Raw genomic sequence first — 20,176 nt, 5'->3', positions numbered from 1 at the left:
TTGTCTGCAATAGCAGAATCAATAGAAGTGTGGGATTGATTCAGCGTGGATGAAGAAGGGCGCATTGCAACACTCCTTTTTTTCCTGCTGCCCAAACTAGCCTGATCTTGGCAGATCTCGGAAGCTAAGCAGGGTTGTTTCTGGTTAGAATTTGTATGGGAGACCTCCAAGGAAGGCAGGGGTTGCTACGGAGAAGGAGGCGATGGCAAACCTCCCCTGCCAATGTCTCCTGCCTTGAAAACCCCACGGGGTGTCCGTCAGTCAGCTGTGACAGCAGTTTCCGCTGGCACCACTTCTCCTTTCACCTGTTTTATTTAGATTTTATCACATCTGTGTTTGGATGCAAGCACAAATCAAAATTCTTGCCATGGGCCTGTTTTTAAGCGTTGCATGCAAACTTTCTTTGTGAATCACATCCTTGCCCAAGTGCAAGTTCAGCCCCTTTAGTGTCCTTAGGCCGCCTGCTGTCTTTTTATTTCTTTACCTGGATCAGTAATATGGAAAAAACAGATGCTAGCCTACCTGGGCGATCTTGGGCCAGGCACTCTCTCCTGGTGGGAATAACATAAAGGAGGGGAGACCAGTGCTATAAGCCACTTTGGGCCCCCATAGGGGGAGAAAAGAGGGTATACAAAGCTTAATGAATAAATAATTGATAAATGGGAACAAATTCCCTGGCAAGGTAGATGTGCACGCACACACACACACACACAGACACACACACATCCGGCAGAACCAGAGCTGGGCTATCTTGGAACAGACTGTTATTCAGCATCTCTTCAGGGGGTTGATGCTCCTGAGCAGATCCTTGTGTGGTGCCTCTACCTCCGGTAGGACAATGGGACCACAGTGGAAGAACCGATGGGAGCCGGGCTCTCTCCCCCATCTCATCACTTTAAACGCTAAAACCTCAGGCAGAGGCTGGACTCCGAATAAACCTCCAGAGGTTCCTCCACTCAACATCTGGAACAAGGCCTGGAAACAGGGCATGCCGAGTCATCACATTTCCCATAAAGCTTTGGAAGCCACTGCAGGGAATGGGGATAGGAGAGGAGGTTGGGGGGAAGCTGTGTGGAGCACATGATAATTGAAAACAGGACCAGCTGCAGGCTGAGACTGGCTACCGAAAGTCTTCCCAGGTGCCTGCAGACCTCTGTTGAGGGAACCGCTCTGAGCTGCATGAGGGGCTGGAACAAGAGAATAGTCAATTCTGGGGACACACAAACACAGCCTCTTGCATGCAGAATGCTGTGAACACAGCAGCATCAGAAGAGAAGAGGACAGGAAGGTGTTTGTTGGGTGCCATCCCTCCATATTTTGAAAAGGTTAGGTGATGTGAAAAGACTCTAAGATTACTGATTCAGTATCAGGTAGGGTGACCAAATGTTTCTTTATAACTAGCATAGGGGAAAACAGGAAAATGGAGATAAAAGGCTGCCCCTGCTTGAAATTCCCTCCCTCACAACACTATTAAAAATACAGGGATGTTGTCCTCCTTTGCATCTGGTCACCAGTGAATCTAGCAGTGGCTGATTCCAGCCTGGACCTGAATCAGAAGGGCCAAGATAGATGAGAAGCAGGAACATCCAGGAATGGATCTCCCAAGAGTTTTTAACTTGGTAAACAGCACAGGGGAGGGACCACACTCTATAGACACGGAGTTTACTCCTTCCCCCGCCCCCACCAATTTTTCACCAACTTTAAATCGCTATGCCCCCTGCTACTGCTCTTTGCCTTCTTAGGCAGTTGGCTGGGTGTTGCCTGGATGCTTCCCCCAATAAGCCACATAGCACCTACGGGCAATTTGTGGCCACAACTACAGCACACAAAAAGTGGGGTTCAACTTCCCTCTATTGCACCCAGTCCAAACTTGAGTCCCTCTCTACAGTGTATCGGGTGATTTTGCTGGCACTTGATAGTACAGTATATGTGCAAAACCAGTCAGGCCAGTTCTGAGAAAGTGGAGGACTGAGTCTGGTTAGAGCGTCCTGCAATTGCCACACAGAAATCCGGCTTTCTTCTTCACTAACGTATGGCATTAGATGCCCAAGCTCAACCACGTCTCAGTCAAATCTGGGTCTTTCTTCTTCTGCAGAGTCTTTCCAGCTCTTCCTGTTTATTCCTAAGACCTATAAGGCCAATGTTGTTGTTCGTTTAAAAATGGTGCCAATACTCATGAACACCAACTTTGATCAATTTCCTCCTCGGGCCATGGGGGAAAAGACCCCCCGCCCCAAAAAAAGTTACAAGTATTCAGTACTAGTGAGTACCACCACCACAAAATGCCCTGTATTATTAAACACAGAGCTGTGACATGCTGTTCTTTTGGCTCCATCCATCCTGAACTGTCACCAACCACTAAAACTTTCTCACAAAGAAATCACATGTGGGTCTTCTCTCGGCTTTTGTGCAAAGGAAGGCCAGGTCTGCAGTCTTCCCTTGCAATTGTTTCCAGTCTTGATGACCAGATCCTGAGCCAGTGACTTGTGCTTTACCCCCTTTCATTGTAGACAACCGGAAGGTAGATATCCCCAGCATTAACTTTTCTTGATCCTATCCAAAGTTGACCTACGGACCCAACTGTCCACATCCAGAGTTCCAAATCCATGACTGAGTCTCACAGCTCACATGAAACTGCCTTCTACTGAATCAGACCCTTGATCCACCAAGGTCAGACTGGCAGCAGCTCTCCAGGGTCTCCGGCAGAGGTCTTTCACATCACCTATGGCCAGATCTAATTGAACCTGGGGCCTTCTGCATGCCAAGCAGATGCTCTACCACTGAGCCATAGCCCCTTCACTCCGATGCTAAGAGCTGGTGCTTTGAGTGAGCTCAAACTGTAAAGAGGGTGGCACTGATGCAGGCAAGCCACCGTGATGGGTTTGCTTATTTTAAGGATTGACAGCGTAGCGCTCTGGTCCAGAGCAAGCAAGGTCATTCACAGACCTGATAGAGGGGAAATTAAGCCGTGCTCAGTCTTTCACCTCTTGGGTCCAAAGCTCCATGTGACCCATGATCACCTTCACCACAGTTATTTCCCAACTTCAACTCTGTAAACACACTATATTCCTTTTGGAACCGATAGTTGTTGTCTCATCTACCATTTACAGGGCACAACATGGTGCGCTAAAGCCGTTTCCAGCACTGGGGATTTCCCCAGCAAGAAGCCCAGCTTTTTAGGGTGCCTACCTGCTTCTGCTGTTTTTCTCCAGGGGGTAATCCTGCAAGGCCTCTTCTGGCTGCAGCCAGCCCTGGGTGCTGCTACTGCTGCTCGCATGCACGGCCTCCAACCGTTGCTCTCTCGATCTGCACAGAGCACGGCAAGCAAGTCCCAGCTGGCCCCTGCGGATGGCTTGCTTGGGCTCGCCCCAATCCTTTCTCCAAACCTCCAAAGTGCTCTTGAGAAGGGAGGCAGCACCCACGAATTATTCCAGAGAAGAGAGGGAGTGGTTTATGCCTGCATTATGCCGTCTCTTACGTGTGCTCCTAAGGTGTTGCCATCTGTCTGTGCTTGCAAGTTACCTACCTGCATACAAAAAATGTCCTCTGCTTTCTTGCCTCTTCCTGCCTTTCTCCCCAAATTTAAATGCCTCTTTCAGAGCCAGCTCTCTATCTTCCATGCTCTGGCATTGGACTAAGACCTATAATTGATACAGATTTCCTAAAGAGAGATGAACCCCCCCCAAAAGCCTTAAATAGAGATTATTTTTCTTTGTTCTTCCCACTTCCCTTGCAGGTTTAGCATGTCAGATCTTGCACGATCTGGACATACATATGGTAATAAAATTGCCTCCAGCCTATATGCAACTTGCCCACTGTTACAAGACAATAGCTGCCAAAAAGATGGTGTTGATTCAGTTTAGAACAGGGACCTTCACCTTTCTGGACCCAGAGTGTGCCTTTATATGCTTGAGATAAAAAACTTGGTCTCCAGATGTGGAGGGGAAGAAGAGTTGGTTTTTATACCCCACTTTTTACTACCCAAAGGAGGCTCAAAGCAGCTTACAATCACCTTCCCTTCCTCTCCCCACAACAGACATCCTGTGACATGAGACTGAGAGAGCTCTGAGAGAACTGACTGGTGCAAGGTCACCCAGCTGGCTTCATGTGGAGGAGTGGGGGATCAAACTGGGTCTGCCACTCATAACTATCACACCAAACTGGCTCTCAATTAATGAAAGATAGTCCATTGTTAAGATTCATGAAGCCTAAGATTCATCTTCCAGTGACTAACTGAGCCACACATTGAACTAGCCCTCCCTCCCACTGGTTTTATCAGTGAGCAAGCTGTAGACTAGGGGTTCCCAAAGTGGGCAGTACATCCCTTGGGGACGGTGGAAGGATCCAGGGAGGTGGTGAGGAATTTGGGGGCAGTAGGGAGGCAGAAGTCTGACTTTTCCTGATGCAGCTGATTTTTCCTAGCAAGAGACATTCCATGGTGGTTTGCCATTGATTGACTTTGAGTAGGAGTGAACTTGGACTTCCTTGGTGGTTTCCCATCCCAGTGCAGACCAGGGCCAACCCTGCTTAGCTTCCTGAAGAAAACAACAACTTCAGAAGGAAGGATGAATGGGATCATATTCCTAGAATCATAGAACAGAATCACAGAATCATAGAGTTGGAAGGGATCTCCTGGGTCATCTAGTCCAACCCCCTGCACTATGCAGGACACTCACAACCCTATCGCTCATCCACGGTAACCTGCCACCCCCTTGAACCTTCACAGAATCAGCCTCTCCTTCAGATGGCTATCCAGCCTCTGTTTAAAATTTTCCAAAGATGGAGAGCCCACCACCTCCTGAGGAAGCCTGCTGAGCTCCTTCCCCTCCTCAGATTCTATCCTTCCCAGGCTTCACACTAGATCTGCAGGAATTTCTTAACCAAGGGTTGGCAACCCTTCCCCCAAAGTCTTCTTCTGCTTTCTCCTGACCATGGGATTCTCCATTGCTTGCTTCTCTGTCTCTGTCTCTGTTTCTGTCTCTCTATCCGTCTTATATCCCCAATGAGGATTCTAAGTGGCTTTTACAAATGACTTTTGCAAAGAACTTATTTTTTTCCAGACCAAAATATGATCACTGCACAACTAAAAAGAAAGAAGTGTAGGCAATATAGTGTGTTTTGAATTTTCAGTAGACCTAACACCAAGAAAGAGGTATGTGTTCGTACCTTCGTATGTAGACTGGGAGCCAAAGGGCTGGAAGCCCCCAAAACTTTGGGAATCACTGTTGTAGACTCTCCTTCCCCGCCTGCAAATACCTCATCATTCACAAAAGATCTATATGATAAAAGCAGAGGTAGGCTGCACCATGAAAGTGGGAATGGAACTGTGTCTGATATCCCCTAACTCCCAATGAAAACTCAAAATACTGTAAGGCTCGGCCATTTTTCAAGGGAGACAGCCAGAGTTTTGTATAGCTGGGACACTTCCTTGACTAGTCTGGAAACATATCTCATTATGATATGGGGGATTGGAAGCAGCAGTTACAGGCATTTGAGGGCTTGTCGTATTAATACAGACCGTATGGCCATAAGAAGGCCCAGCAGCACATGGTTGCATTGGTGCCCACTCTAGTGTGGGTCTTGTGACATCTGAGCAAAGTGCCTCTAGACCAGCATTGTCTTTCAACTCAGTGCACTCTCAAGATACTATTTGCCTATTACAGCTTGTGGCCAGCAAATATACTGCCTTAGAAGATTTCGCTATCAGGGCTTGCTGTTTGATTGCTTTTCATCCTTTCTGGTTGCAAGGGGCAGCTGCAACTAGGATATGACCTCCAAACGGAAAGCAGGTAAGGCAAAAGAAGGCCACACAGAAAGTTAGATCCCACGGTCCTTGTGCCACAGGAACTACCAGTATGGATCTAACCCACCAATAGCTTTTAACATAAATTTTAGGACTCAGTGGTGTTAACCTTGTGGTCTCCGAATGTTTGTGGTTAATATTATTATGTATAGCTGGATACCATCTGAATTAAAGGATGCTGCTGGTGGGGTATGCTTGAAAACCAGCTAAGTGCTGAAATTAAAGCTGAGCGATGAATTAGATATTAAGAATTTTGCTGGTCAGTGGACCATAAATAAACGAAACAAAACTAAGATGTTAAGAATGTATCAGAGGCAAACCGGAGAGGAGTCTGCAGGGGAGGACAAACCAAAGCCACTGTAGAAGTCCCTGCTTCCTTTCCCCATGCCCAGCCTCTCAGTTCCCTGCTAGGACTGCCATCTGCCTTGAGAAAAAAAACACCCTGTCCCTTTACTAGAGGTTTAATGGGATGCTAATCAGCAGGTGATGGAGCAAAAAGGGAACAACTGCATCAGCAACAACAAAACAGAGAGAACTGCAGAGAAACAATACCAGGTGGGTATTGGAGTTACAAGTGATTTCCAGGCTGCACAGGCCAATTCTCCTGGAGGAAATGGCAGCTCTGGAAGGTGGGCTCTATGGAATTATGTCCCTGCAGAGCTCCCTCCCCTTCCCAGATTTCACCCACCCAAGAGGCATTTCCCAAGCTGGACCCAGCAAACCCCCCTGTCTATTTAGACCTCTTAAGCTTTTATTAAAGGGCCGGAATATTTTTCTCCAGCTCTGTTGGCAATCCTAGCAGTTGTTGTTGTTGTTAGTTGCGAAGTCGTGTCCGACCCATCGTGATCCCATGGGCAATGATCTTCCAGGCCTTCCTGTCCTCTACCATTCCGTGGAGTCCATTTAAGTTTGCACCTACTGCTTCAGTGACTCCATCCAGCCACCTCATTCTCTGTCGTCCCCTTCTTCTTTTGCCTTCAATCGCTCCCAGCATTAGGCTCTTCTCCAGGGATGGAGTCACTGAAGCAGTCAGTGCAAACTCCGGGGAATGGTAGTGGACAGGAAGGCCTGGAGGATCATTGTCCATGGGGTCGCGATGGGACAACAACAACAATCCTTTGCTTGCAATGTTTTGGAAACATTAGTCTGGAAGTGGAACTATCCTTCAGTTGAAACACAGGGGAATGTTGTGGGTGTTGCTCCCTCTAGTGGGTTATTTGAATACTGGCATAAAACAGTGAATTCAGGGATTATTTTCATGCCTTGGGAGCCAAGTAAACAACCAATAAGCCCGCAGATAAATGTTCTGTCCATTTAATAGAGCCTTAATATGGAGGAACGGACAGCTGAGGCTTTTCCTGCCACGGATGTAAATAACGTCCCATTAAGCCTAAGGATATTTTTCTCTTCAGGCAGTTGGCAGTCCTACAAAATATTTTAATTACTTTATTACTCACATTTTATCCTGCCTTCTGTTACCCAAGTAGATGTCACCTAATTAGTTGGGGGAAATTTATAATGTTTCATGTCCTTTGTATTTTATGTCCTTTGTATTAATTTTAATGGGGTTTTATGGGGGGGGGGCTTAGTATATGGACTGATGTTGTAACCTGCCACGAGCCGGTTCTGGGAGTCACAGTTAATAAATTGAAATAATAATTAGCTTAAAGGAGACAAAGTGAGAGGGGGTAATTTGGGATCTTCACCAACATTTATAAGGATTGTTCCCTTAGTGAACTCTCAAAATGAACTATTCAGAGGGTTGGCTGGAAAAGCTTTTATTAAGGTGAATAAAGTGATGCAGCATACCTACGAAACACACTGAAACACACTGATATAGATTATATAGATTTGTGGAACACAATTGAGAACGCAAATACAGATTTGTGGAACACACTTTAGACACAGTCTGTCTATGGTTTATTTTTAGGTCAGGCAGAATGTATCTTGAGTTCATTGTGGCACTATGTGTATAGTTATTTCTTTGTCTCTCAAAACCTTGAGTTTGTCAAAAGCAGATAGCTCCTTAATGTAGCATCCCTCCATATAAAGGAATGTATTATTTGAAACAAAGAGCGAGAAAATTGTAATAAGATATATAGCCATCCGTGATAGGTCAGATTGTACGCCCTTCGTCGTTGACCAGATTGGTCAAAGGGACAGTGAGGGAATGAGCGTCAGGATACCTCATGATGACGTATCAAGGTCTTAAAAATGAGCTGCACTGATGCAGACTTCAGAGAATGCACCAATTAGCTTTCTCTCCATGCTTGCAAACATGTATCCTAAATAAATCCTCTTGCTGCTTAGCTGTCTTTGTTGTGGTCTTGTAAATTTTACACTGCATGATCCATAACAATTTGGTGTCAGAAGTGGGATCCGCTTTTGGATCATTTTGACTCTCTGGCTGAAGAACTTATTGGTCTCAATTTCGGGGAGGCGCCCTGGTCTTCTTTTGACTAGCCCTGGATGAGTTCCATTGCTTCGCAGCCAGTGAGTCAAGAACCCAGCAGCAACAGGCAAGGATTTCTTGGTGAGTAGATTGGTTAAATAAGAACACTGCTCCAATAATATATTTGGGTGTGATTTTTAACGGGCATCTGACTGGCATGTAAGAAGCATTAGGCTGCCAGCCGTGGGACTGTGGTCCCGAAAGACTCAGATGACAGGCTCTGGAAATACACCAAAGGTGTTGTTGGGTGGTTTTTTCAACGGGCGTCTGACTGGCTACTAAGAAGCATTAGGCTGCCAGCCGTGGGACTGCGGTCCCGAAAGACTCAGACGACAGGCTCTGGAAGGAAACATTGTACAATGGGGAGTAAGACGTCTAATAATAGGTTTTCTGTGGGGGACGCCCCGTCTGCTGGCAGTCAGACTGCGCAAGAGTCCCAGTCTTTCTGCGAACAGTCAGATAAGAATTCCTAAGGATGGTCCAGTGGGACAGGTGTGTGAAATATGGGATAATAAATTTAAAGGAGATGGATCCATGAAACTGTGGCCAGAATATGCTTTGAAAAATAATTATAAGCACCCCCTTTGGGCTCTTGTTATCTTTTGTATGTTTGTTATCTTTTGTGTGTTTATTTGTTTGAAGGAGGAGGGTCACTGGAGGCAGGGGAGGGAATCCCTTCTGTTCTGCTGTGGAGTGAAATAATGCAGAGTGGAAAATGTAAAATGGCCATCTCTTGTATGGCAGTAAGAAACAAAATAGTCAAACCCTCTGCTCCCTCCAAGCAGAATAATAAAACATGGGATCCGCTCATTTGTTCTCCTCCCCCTCCCTATCAACCCCCTCGTCCCGATGGTCCTGTGCATGAGGAAGAGGATCCAGGGAGGGGAAGTTGATTTTCTCCCCGCTCTGGAGCCTACAGGGAGAAGTAACCCTTCCTCTGCATGCATCATTGGGCTGGCAGAGCTTAGGGATCTTTATGATCAAACTGAATATTGGGGAGATGGAACAATGCAGGCAGCCTTGGGACAGCCAGCTTTTGATGTGGCGGCTTCTGCCCCGAAATTAAACGTGGCTGCCGAGTTCCCTCTCTGCCAGGTTCTGCAAGGAAATAACCAGATTGGCTATGTTGAGGTGCCCCTTACTTCTGCTGATATTCGGGGAATGAGGGGGCATCTTCCAAAATTCAGGAGGACCCAGAAGAATTTAGATTGGCTTTTGGGACCTTCCTTTTTCACAATTACTGAAATTCAACATTTTGGCAGAGGTGGTTAATAGTGGCATAGAATAGGCTAGGAAAGTTTGGATTGAAAGAGGAGTAAGGCAATCAAGGAGTCTGGTAAATAACGGTAATGAGAAGGAGGGATGTAGAAAAGGAGAAATTAAAGGTACAGTTGATGATATAAACAGTACAAGAGTTACTGTACTGGTAAAGGAGTGTGGAAGGGACAAAATGAAAGGGTTTTGGCTGGGAAAGCATGAGACAGAGTACGGACTTGTCCCAAGCAAAGCAGGCTAAAAGAGAAAGTGAGAGAAAAGCGAAAGAGGGGTGGCAGAATCAGAGATCGGTATGTTCTGTTGCTTTTATGTTTTTTTCGGGTTCATAAATATCTAGGCAGGCTAAAAAGAGTATACCCTGGACAGGATTTAAAATCCATAATTGGTAAGTGAGAAAAAATTATATTTGTATTGAAATATGGAAAAATTGATAGGTTTTCTTTCTGCTAAAATATCACCCTTTGTGATTCCTGTAGTATTACAAGAAACCAAATGAAATAATGTATTGATGTGTTAAACATTGAGCAATGTTTATTCTAACTCTGCCTCTACATGATAAGTCTGGAAGTTATTCATATCATCATGTTATTAAGAAAGTTTTTGGCTTTTATGAGAATCTCTGGTTAGAGACCAAGTGTGCTCTATATTGAATGTAATAAATAATATATGTATTTCCATTGGTAAGAACTAAATGTGTTTATTTATTTTGAGTGCAAAGAGATAATTTTATGTGTGTGCTAAATGAAGGGCGGCTGGGAGACAAGATTGTTCTCCCCCCCCCCCCCTCACAGTTCTTGTTTGCCCTTTGTTAGGTTCCACTATATAAGTCAGTGGGTTTTATGGGAGTTTCTTAAATCTCCAAAGAGTTGGCTTCCATAAGATATGAGAAACCCTAATTTTGTAAATGGAGTAAAAATGATTAGGCTCAGTGAAGCCAAAATAGGCTTTCTTTCCCCCTCTCTGTTTTAGTCCAGCGATGGAATGGAATCTCAAGGTTTCTGTATCTAGGAGACGCATTTTAAAATCTGACAAGGGGGAGAGAACGGGAGATTGAAAAATGGTCTTTGCAATGAAATTTCTTTTTTTATTAGAAAGTAAAATGTTCGGGGTTGTTTTGGTTTTAAAATTGAATCATCTGCTTTGAACTATGTCTGTTCAGGTTTGGTTTGTTTATGTTTGACAACTAAGAAGTGAAGGTGTCTGTATATTGTAAATTAGGTTGGATATAACCAAAAGCAACTTGTTTTTAGATAAATTTTGTAATGTGAAAGTTTCTTTTTTAATTGTTTTAAAATAATCCTGGGCGGGAGATAACAACCAGGGGCTTATCACGTCACAGGAACTCTTTTTTGGTCACCCAACCCTCCCCCTTTCTCTGGTAGAAAAAAAAAACGAGAGAGAGAAAGTTAAAAGTTCTGCCCAAGAGAGGGGGGAGAGAATGGGGAATATCAGCATTTTTTAGAAGCACATTAGCTCTGTCATGGGCTAAAATAACCTATGGTCCTTATGGGTTTAAATATAAGTTTTGATTAAGTGAAAGCTGAGCACGATATAAATGGGAGCAAATGAAACTGTTATCTAAAGGTTTTTAAGTTTTCACCCTATGAGAACTCTTTTAGACTGAAGTCTTTTAATGTAATGCTTTTAAAATAAATGCTTAGTCCCAAAACAGGGACTTTATTTGTATAAGCCTCCATCTTCCTCTGACATTTTAAACTGGACATTACCCTGTTGTGAGAAAGTTGTGGGAAAATGGCAGAGGAAATTTGGAAGTACCGGGAAAATGTCTAAATGCTGTTAAAATGATGATGGGTCTTGATAAACTGAGTGATATTGGTTGAAGGGTTTATGGAAAACAGGCAGAGGGAAAATGGAAAGAGGTTTGTGGGAGTCAAGATGTTAGTATTGAGGGTTGGAGGTAACCCTGGACAGTGTAGATTTCTGGGAGAATGAAATAAATTGTTCGTTCTTGCTGATACCTGACTGTTCTTTGGTGTTGATTGGAAGAGATTTATTGAATGAATTACATGCTTATGTATTTTTACTAAAAGGGGTAACTCTGAAAAGGATAGATGGGCTATTGTATGTAGATAAGAAAGTTTGAGAAGAAGAAGACAAGGAAGGCCAGTGAGAGAAAAGGGAAATGGTTAGAATTGTATGTCTTTGAAGAGAGGATTGGGCTTGTTACCAGGTATATAGGAGCTTGGGCTCGTAACATTTGGATAGAAAGAGCCTCCTAATCTTATTTTATAATGTTCCAATATTGATCATTGTATAAAAGAAATACAGGTAATGTATAGACTGGTGTAGAATCTCAGAGCTAAGGTAATATTAATTTGTCAGATCCATATATTTTTCAAACCACCTGCCTGGAAACCAAAATCCCAGGAGAGCGTTTTTCTCATTCTCTCTTACACAATCTTGTTTCAAGAAACTGTTTGCTTTCAGATGGAAATACCTAATGAACAGGTATCAAGATTTACAACAGGTAGACCATGTTGTCCCAAGGATTTGTTGATTTTCAATTTATTTTTGAGCAGCTGTTTACAGAAACAGGACCCATGGAAAAAGGTTTTGTCTACAAAATATGTGATTCCAGCATTCAAGCAACTGTAAGTTTGTTTTAAAAAAATTGTGAAACAAAAGAGATTTTATGTTTTTAAAGGAAAGGCCAGACTGCTTTATGTTAAGTGTGTTACAGAAACACAAGAAAACCTTGTGAGGAATCCAGAAGAAATCAAAACCTTTAAAAAAACTGAAACAAAAGATTTATAACAAGCACCAACCCGGGGCCCACCAGATTTTCTTATTGTTTGTCTATAAACACCAAAGCAATGCTGCAGGACTCTGGACTCACCCATGGAAAGGTAAGGCGCAACCTATTGCTTGCTTTTCCAAGCAGATGGATGCACTAGACCTGCTGTTCCTCGTGGTGCAAGAGGTCAGGCTGGTGTGATGGGATTGCCTGGACCAGCTGGCAAACATGATGTTCCCAGAGGCTGTGGTTTCCCTGGCTCAGATGTCATTGCTGGCCTCAAGGATCCCTCTGGTGAACATGGATCTCTTGGCCCTGCTGGATCCAAAGGATCTCCCGGTGAAGCTGGATGCCCAGGTGAACCTGGTCTCCCTGGAGCCAAGGATCTGACTGGTAATCCTGGCAACCCTAGTTCTGATGATAAGACTGGACCTGCTAGTCAAGATAAACCTCATGGCTAGAGGATGGCCTCAAGATTCAAGGGCCATTGTAGTTACCTTGATGGAGGAGGCTCAGAAGTATCTTGGAACAGCCCCTTCATGTCTACTGTCCATATGGCAGTGATTAATCAATTCAAGACTGTTGGAGTATGAAAGTATCTTGCTGTAACAACTGGCTAAACCCAGCCACAGTGTTTTCCTTGGAAACAGAACTGACCCCTGATTAAGATGGTATAGGATTGATGTGAACACCAAGGTCAGGCTGGATCTAAAGAAATGGAGAGTGGATCACAGACTATGATGTTGTCACAAGCAATGACATTCTGGAAATCAGCCCTCTCCCACCTGCATGATCAGCTCAGACCGCAGAGGTTTAAGCTCTCATATAAGCCTTACACCTGAGAAAAAGGTAAGAAGAAAAATATTTATGTAGACTCAAAGTATGGACATGGGTTAATAAGTTCAAATGAAAACTTATAGCAAAAGGGGTCCCTCACATCAAATGAGGCTGAATTAATGTATCAAGATTTTGTTAAAAGTTATTCCAGGCTATGGAACACCTTGAAGAAGTGGCCGTGATCTGAGTAAAGGCCAACACCAGGCACCAGACCGAAAAAGGCCAAAAGAAACCAGAATGCAAGGCAACAAAATGATTTTAAGTGCCTTAAATTAGGCATAAAGTGTACCTCACTAATTATAAAGAAAGATTAATAAAACAGGAGGAGAGAGAAAATGGATGGTGTTTGGATCTAGACACTGGCTGGTAAAAATTATACCTATAAGGTATGTGTTTGTTTTGTTTTATTCTGCTTTGAGTTCTTCAAGTCTATACATAAAAAGAAACAGTAATTTAGGATCTGGTTAGATATATTATATTGGAACAGAGGTGAGATAATAGATAAATAGTATAAAATGTTTTAGGTGTTAATAAATCTGCTGAAAGACCAACTCTGTTAAAAATGTAAACTTTAATAATTTCTTGACTTGTTTTGTCAATAGCTTCATGTCCCAGAAAGCAGAGTGGGCCGAACTATTCCTCAGTCATCTTTTGTGAGGGGATGTTTGGATTGAAGCTAAATGTTTGGATTGAAGTTAAATGTGGCAAAAACATTCTAACAAGGGAGTTGGACTGGATCTCAGGAGGTCCCTTCCAATTATGTGATTCTATGGTTTTATTGTTCTGTGATTTGATGATTCTATGTTAATAACTCAAAGGGAAAATGAGTAATATTTCCCTTAGAAAAATGATACGAGCTTTCCATAGCTCTTGTCAGCTTAGGTGTATGAGCGTGAAAAACAATTGGAAATCACTAGGGGATTTGTCAAGAATTCTTTAAAGACCTAGGACACAGTTAATTATAAATTGACTTTTGCCCTATGACTTTCCAGTTTATTTCTTAACCAGGTAACCAAGTATGGGTGAAGTCCTGAGAAACCAGATTATTAAAACTGATGATGAAGTGGAAATTCCTTTCCAAATATTGTTGACTGGTGATAATGAGTGTCAAAATAGATTCCAGAGACAATGGGTCCATTTTACCGTATGCGAGCTGCTGCAATATCTTTTGAGGCTGAAGAACAAATTGCTGCCTAATAAAAACTTTAACGCACGTGCTAGTGCAAACTTGGGATGGCAGGAATTATAAACAACAGAAACCACCCATCTCCAGAACTACCTTTCAGTCAAGTAACACAGAACTCATGAGGAGCCATCAAGGGGATGATCCTATTTGGGACCCAGAGACTTATTATGTTATCTTTGTAGGAGCTTTTGAAAATTGTTTATCTATCATTTTTTATGGGCTATAATTGATTTAGGAGGGTACCTTCTGTTCTTTCTATTTTGGGAAAATCTAGAAAAACTACAAGAGAGACCCAGCTATTTACGCTTATTGGGGAAGGGTTGTTTTTCTTTCTTTAAACACTAATCTTCACCAGAAGTGGAAGGTAAGATTTTATGTTTACAGGAATATACACAATGAAAGCAAACAAATTAGAAATTTGTTTTACCCTGGGTGGTACTTTTTGGGATATCTGATACTATTTTCCATAAGATTACAAGCGAATCAACCAGATCCTTTTGTATATAACACTATCAGTGTACCTCCCCTTTTAGTGAATAATAGAACACTATATTACAACCCAGACATCAAGTCCCAAAAGGTATTGGCTTGAGATACGCAAAACTCATCAATGGGGAACACTGATTAACATGAGAATTGACATACATACACAATGATAAATACATGGGAGATACAAAAGGTTGGGTAAAACATACAAAGAGATATGTATATAAAAACAATTATTTTGTACTTTCTTGGGATACACCTCTCTGGTGGGACAGATGATCTGGGGCCAAGGGACCAAGCCTTATGAAGATAGGTTGAGGGACTTGGGAATGTTCAGCCTGGAGAAAAGGAGGTTGAGAGGGGACATGATAGTATTTGATAGTATTTGACATGATAAGTATTTGAAAGGTTGTCACTTGGAGGAGGGCAGGATTCTGTTTCCGTTGGCTGCAGAGGAGAGGACACGTAGTAATGGGTTTAAACTACAAGTACAACGATATAGGCTAGATATCAGGAAAGAAATTCTCACAGTTAGAGTAGTTCAGCAGTGGAATAGGCTGCCTAAGGAGGTGGTGAGCTCCCCCTCACTGGCAGTCTTCAAGCAAAGGTTGGATACACACTTTTCTTGGATGCTTTAGGATGATTTGGACTGATCCTGCGTTGAGCAGGGGGTTGAACTAGATGGCCTGTATGGCCCCTTCCAACTTTATGATTCTATGATTTTATGAATATTGAATTTAAAGGCCTGAAAAGAGTAATCCAAAGTCTAATATAGACAAAACTCAATGCATGGGCCACTTAAACTGCAAAAGTTTTAAACCTAATAACATAAAAGCAAATTAAGTTTAACAGAGCAATTTATCAAAATCGCTTGGCTTTAAATTATTGGCTTGCTGCAAATGTGTGTGGTGGTGGTGTGTGTAGAATAATCTCCAGACAAACAGAGGCCAAAATATTAGCCCTGTAAGAATACAAACCACTCTCTAACACAGATTCAACTGAAGGAGAAACCATGATAGAAGAAAAATGTTAATGTGTTCCACAAAGAGTTAAAAAAATTAAAAGGGGGGAATTGATATAGATTATATAGATTTGTGGAACACAATTGAGAACGCAAATACAGATTTGTGGAACACACTTTAGACACAGTCTGTCTATGGTTTATTTTTAGGTCAGGCAGAATGTATCTTGAGTTCATTGTGGCACTATGTGTATAGTTATTTCTTTGTCTCTCAAAACCTTGAGTTTGTCAAAAGCAGATAGCTCCTTAATGTAGCATCCCTCCATATAAAGGAATGTATTATTTGAAACAAAGAGCGAGAAAATTGTAATAAGATATATAGCCATCCGTGATAGGTCAGATTGTACGCCCTTCGTCGTTGACCAGATTGGTCAAAGGGACAGTGAGGGAATGAGCGTCAGGATACCTCATGATGACGTATCAAGGTCTTAAAAATGAGCTGCACTGATGCAGACTTCAGAGAATGCACCAATTAGCTTTCTCTCCATGCTTGCAAACATGTATCCTAAATAAATCCTCTTGCTGCTTAGCTGTCTTTGTTGTGGTCTTGTAAATTTTACACTGCATGATCCATAACAACACTGTCATGCCCTCCACTGCACCTCTGGCTGAGCCACTAGAAGGCACTCCAGAGGCTGCAGTTGATCCTAATCCATTGTCTGGATCTAGCACTCTCTAGGCCCCACCTAGAGATCTGCCCAGTCAGGACCAGCTCAATGCCCCAGAGGATAAGCAACCCAGCCAGACCAGCACCCAGCCTGATGTGCCCACATATGCCAGCCCTGAAGACTCACTGGAGGAACGGCACCACCGGTCCCAGGCGAAGACCCCAGCAAAAGTCCCACACAGCAGCATCAGAGAAGGCAATGTCAGGGTAAATGGGGCTCAGCTGTACCTGCTTCTTCTGATGAGGACTAGGACCAGCTGCAAGCCCTCTGCTGAGAGCTGCCCCACCTGGCTTGGCTGTATTTCAGAAGGGCCTTGAGGCAAGGTCCTTTGTGGGTACAGTGTGTGTATTCCCTGCCTATCTTCCCAGACAACTCCTTCATTACAGTGAAGTTCTGCCTGATTGCATCCTGGTTCTTGACTTCGGCCTGACTACGCTCATAGCTCCAGACCCTTGGCTTTCGGCTCCTGACTACAGCCCCAATTTTTGACCATGGTTTGGCATTGACTGTTTCTCAGGGTCCTGACCCTGGCTTGGCTTGACCTTGCTCCACACCCTGCCTACTGTGTGAAATGTCTCTCTCATTCCTGACATTCTGGGACTGGACTCTGGTTTCTGGCTTGTGTACCCCTGCCTCGGCACAACAACCTGGCCGAGTAGGGGCAGCCCAGTAGGGCAGCATGTGCATGCACACACACGTACACAGAGCTGTCTAAAAAATAAGGGAGGAAAAGATATTTGGGGGGAAGGTGATATTTACCAATCTAGAAAAGAAGAGATCCAAGGAGTCAGAAGCAAAATGACCATGGAAAAGCAAGGGAAGTTTACACACAACTCGGGGTGTATGTATAGCAATTAAGAACAGACACACACTCTCTGGGGCAGGATACCTCTTGATATTTAGGGTAAAATGCTACGTGAGGCTATGCTGACATATTTGCCATGAAAACAATGACTTGATGAGTGTTTCTGAATTAAACAATGATCCAGGAGAAGCATGATGAGATTTACCTAAGGTGAACAATGAGTTTTAATGGTTCTTGATGACCCTTTAGGTATCATACAGGAAAGCTATCAAGCTTGGGAAATTTGTTAAGTATTGTCAAATGAGGGTAAATGCATGCAGGGGAAGTGAGACTGGAATTTGATGAAATTAGTCACAAGTTCTTAGGAAATCTATTGTCCTAAATTATGCATCTCCCTGGGATGTTAGGAGGTTAACAGCGAGTCAGCTGTTCCTTCCCACATGTTTTAAACTATATGCCCATTATTGTCTCTGGAAACTCATTTCTGGCTGGCATATTTGTGTCCTGTTGGGCCAGATAGTGTATTTGCTTTAATGATCTGACATCTATTTTTGTGTCATTTTTGGTCAGTCATTGTGTTTCAATTAACAGTTGACAAGCTATTATGGCTTTCTGTCCATAAAGTGCCCCTCAATGAGTGGAGGGGTCTGATTGCTAATGCTTCCTTCATGGTAATCAGAGCATCATCTGTGGGTTATGCTGATAGACAGTGACTGATGCAGAATCAACCAATAAGCTTAATGGCTGAGCTAAGATTTGAACTTGCATCTGCCTTCCCTTGCTCAACACTCTAATCCTTATCCATTGTTCCTCTTAATATTTATGAAACAGCCCTGGGGGTGGAGAGTGTCCTGGCTGTCTGAGATGGACGCTAGCCACTTTGCTCTCAGATGCCTGAGAGAGAGACAGGGAGACACAGAGAGCCCTGCCAAACCGCAAACTAACCCTGATTACCTGCTATGGCTCCTGCTGCGCGCGCGAGAGAGAGAGAGACAGAGACAAACTGCAAACAAGCCCCAAACTGACCCATGCTTTCCTGCTACAAAGGAGCCCCAATTACCTCCTATGGCTCTTGCTGTGAGAGAGATCTGTGCCTGCTGGTGTCCCCTGGGTCCTAACGCCCATTTCATTTCTAGTTGCAATGGGCTTTCTTGCTAGTCATTACATAAAACTAGCTGCAAAGGTGCCCCTGTTTCTACATTCTACATGATATGAGTATAACTGGGGAAAGGAGCAGATTGGAGAAATGTGCCTTCTGGACAGGGAGGAAAGACAAATTTTATTCATTTAAAAGGCTAAGAATCCAGCCAGGTTACATGGTTAGCATCCTACATTATGTCTGGGAAGGCCTGGGTTCAAATCTTCACCCACCGTCATGAAACTTACTGGAAGACCTTGGGCTGTCCCACTTTTTCTCTCAGCCTAATTTGCCTCATAATATTGTTTTGAGGATGACACAAGAAAACATTTGCTGTCCCCTGAGCCTTCTGGAGGCAAGGTAAAATAAAAATGTTACTCAGGAGAACAAGTAAACAGCAAGTTCAAAATGCACGCACTTTTAAAAATCAGATGACAGCCTAAATTTGATCAAAATCCCAGCTTGCTCATGCATTGATAAATCAGCTATCTGAGTCAGCTCTGAACTGAAGCAACAGAAGCTTCCATTCTTGTAATACAATCCCTTTCTCTTCTCCCTCCCCATTATTAAGGCTAACATGAAAAATGTATTTCCCTTAGAGAGTAATTGTGTTTCTGGAACAGAGCCCAGCATTAACTGTAGGGGAGAGAAAATTAAACAGGAGCTCAAAATACTTCTTCTGTCTAAAGGAAGCATTAACCTCTCACACCAATTATGTTGCATGTGAAAGAGCATGCATTTAAACACTCACTACCACTCCAGAAATTAATAATACAGTAGCAAAAACAGTTACAAGAGGCACCCAATATGAGAGGAAGAGCCATGTTACCCTAGACCCAGTAGAAATCCAAAAGGAAGACATTTCTTCTGGTTTGGTGAACTGTTGATTATTGCTTTCTTACCTTCTTTTTTTAGTCAGCCCCTCCCTCAGGAGATGTATGATTCTGTGTGTGTGTGAGAGAGAGAGAGTGAGAGAGAGAGAGAGAATTCTCACCCCAAGCAATTCAAGCAATGCTCTGGGGAAAGATAATTGATTCCACCTGCATAAATTAGGCAAATAGAGCAAATCTGCAATTCTCTTATTTTGTACATTTTAATTACTATTTTGCCTTATTTATTCTACTTTTGCTACTCATAGAAATTATTTTTGGTACATTTTATCCCACCCTTTCTCTAATGAGCTCAAGGTGGCATACATGGTTCTGCCTTTCCCATCACAGCAACCCTGTGAAGTAGGTTGAACTGAGAGAGAATGATTGGCCCCAGTCTACCACCTGATGACAAATGGGGATTTAAGCCTGGGTCTCCCACTGTGTAGGGCCTCTTGTGGCACAGAGTGGTAAGGCAGCAGTCATGCAGTCTGAAAGCTCTGCCCATGAGGCTGGGAGTTCGATCCCAGCAGCCGGCTCAAGATTGACTCAGCCTTCCATCCTTCCGAGGTCGGTAAAACGAGTACCCAGCTTGCTGGGGGGTAAACGGTAATGACTGGGGAAGGCACTGGCAAACCACCCCGTATTGAGTCTGCCATGAAAACGCTAGAGGGCGTCACCCCAAGGGTCAGACATGACCCGGTGCTTGCACAGGGGATACCTTTACCTATACCTCCCACTGTGTAGTCTGTTTTAATTTCTATACCAAACTGGCTATGGAATAGTAAAAATATATTCAGCAGCTTTTTTTACTTCTAAAATCTCTGTAGGTATTCCTCACATACTTTGCATTTTATTTGTTCAGTCATAGAGGCTAGAAA

The 20,176-nt window shown here is 43.3% G+C and overlaps 1 protein-coding gene across 3 annotated transcripts in view; it reads right to left on the bottom strand.

The window, feature by feature from the left end:
* The window catches only part of LOC143836169 (receptor-type tyrosine-protein phosphatase V-like), an 82,654-nt gene extending 63,244 nt beyond the window's left edge, over positions 1–19,410 (bottom strand). Inside the window, exon 1 of one of the 3 annotated variants that reach the window (XM_077335100.1) lies at positions 19,329–19,410. The gene's annotated coding sequence lies outside the window, so the exon portion shown is untranslated. Of the gene's footprint in view, positions 1–3,189; positions 3,312–16,609; positions 16,713–19,328 lie in introns of those variants that run through there. The other 2 variants (XM_077335103.1, XM_077335102.1) reach the window with 2 other exon arrangements.
* Between the last annotated feature and the right edge of the window lie 766 nt (positions 19,411–20,176).

The sequence above is a fragment of the Paroedura picta genome, chromosome 4 (assembly GCF_049243985.1).
Source record: "Paroedura picta isolate Pp20150507F chromosome 4, Ppicta_v3.0, whole genome shotgun sequence".
NCBI classification, from domain to species: Eukaryota; Metazoa; Chordata; class Lepidosauria; order Squamata; family Gekkonidae; genus Paroedura; species Paroedura picta.
Note: the sequence above shows the minus strand (reverse complement) of the source record. Positions and strands in the feature narration are given on the sequence as shown.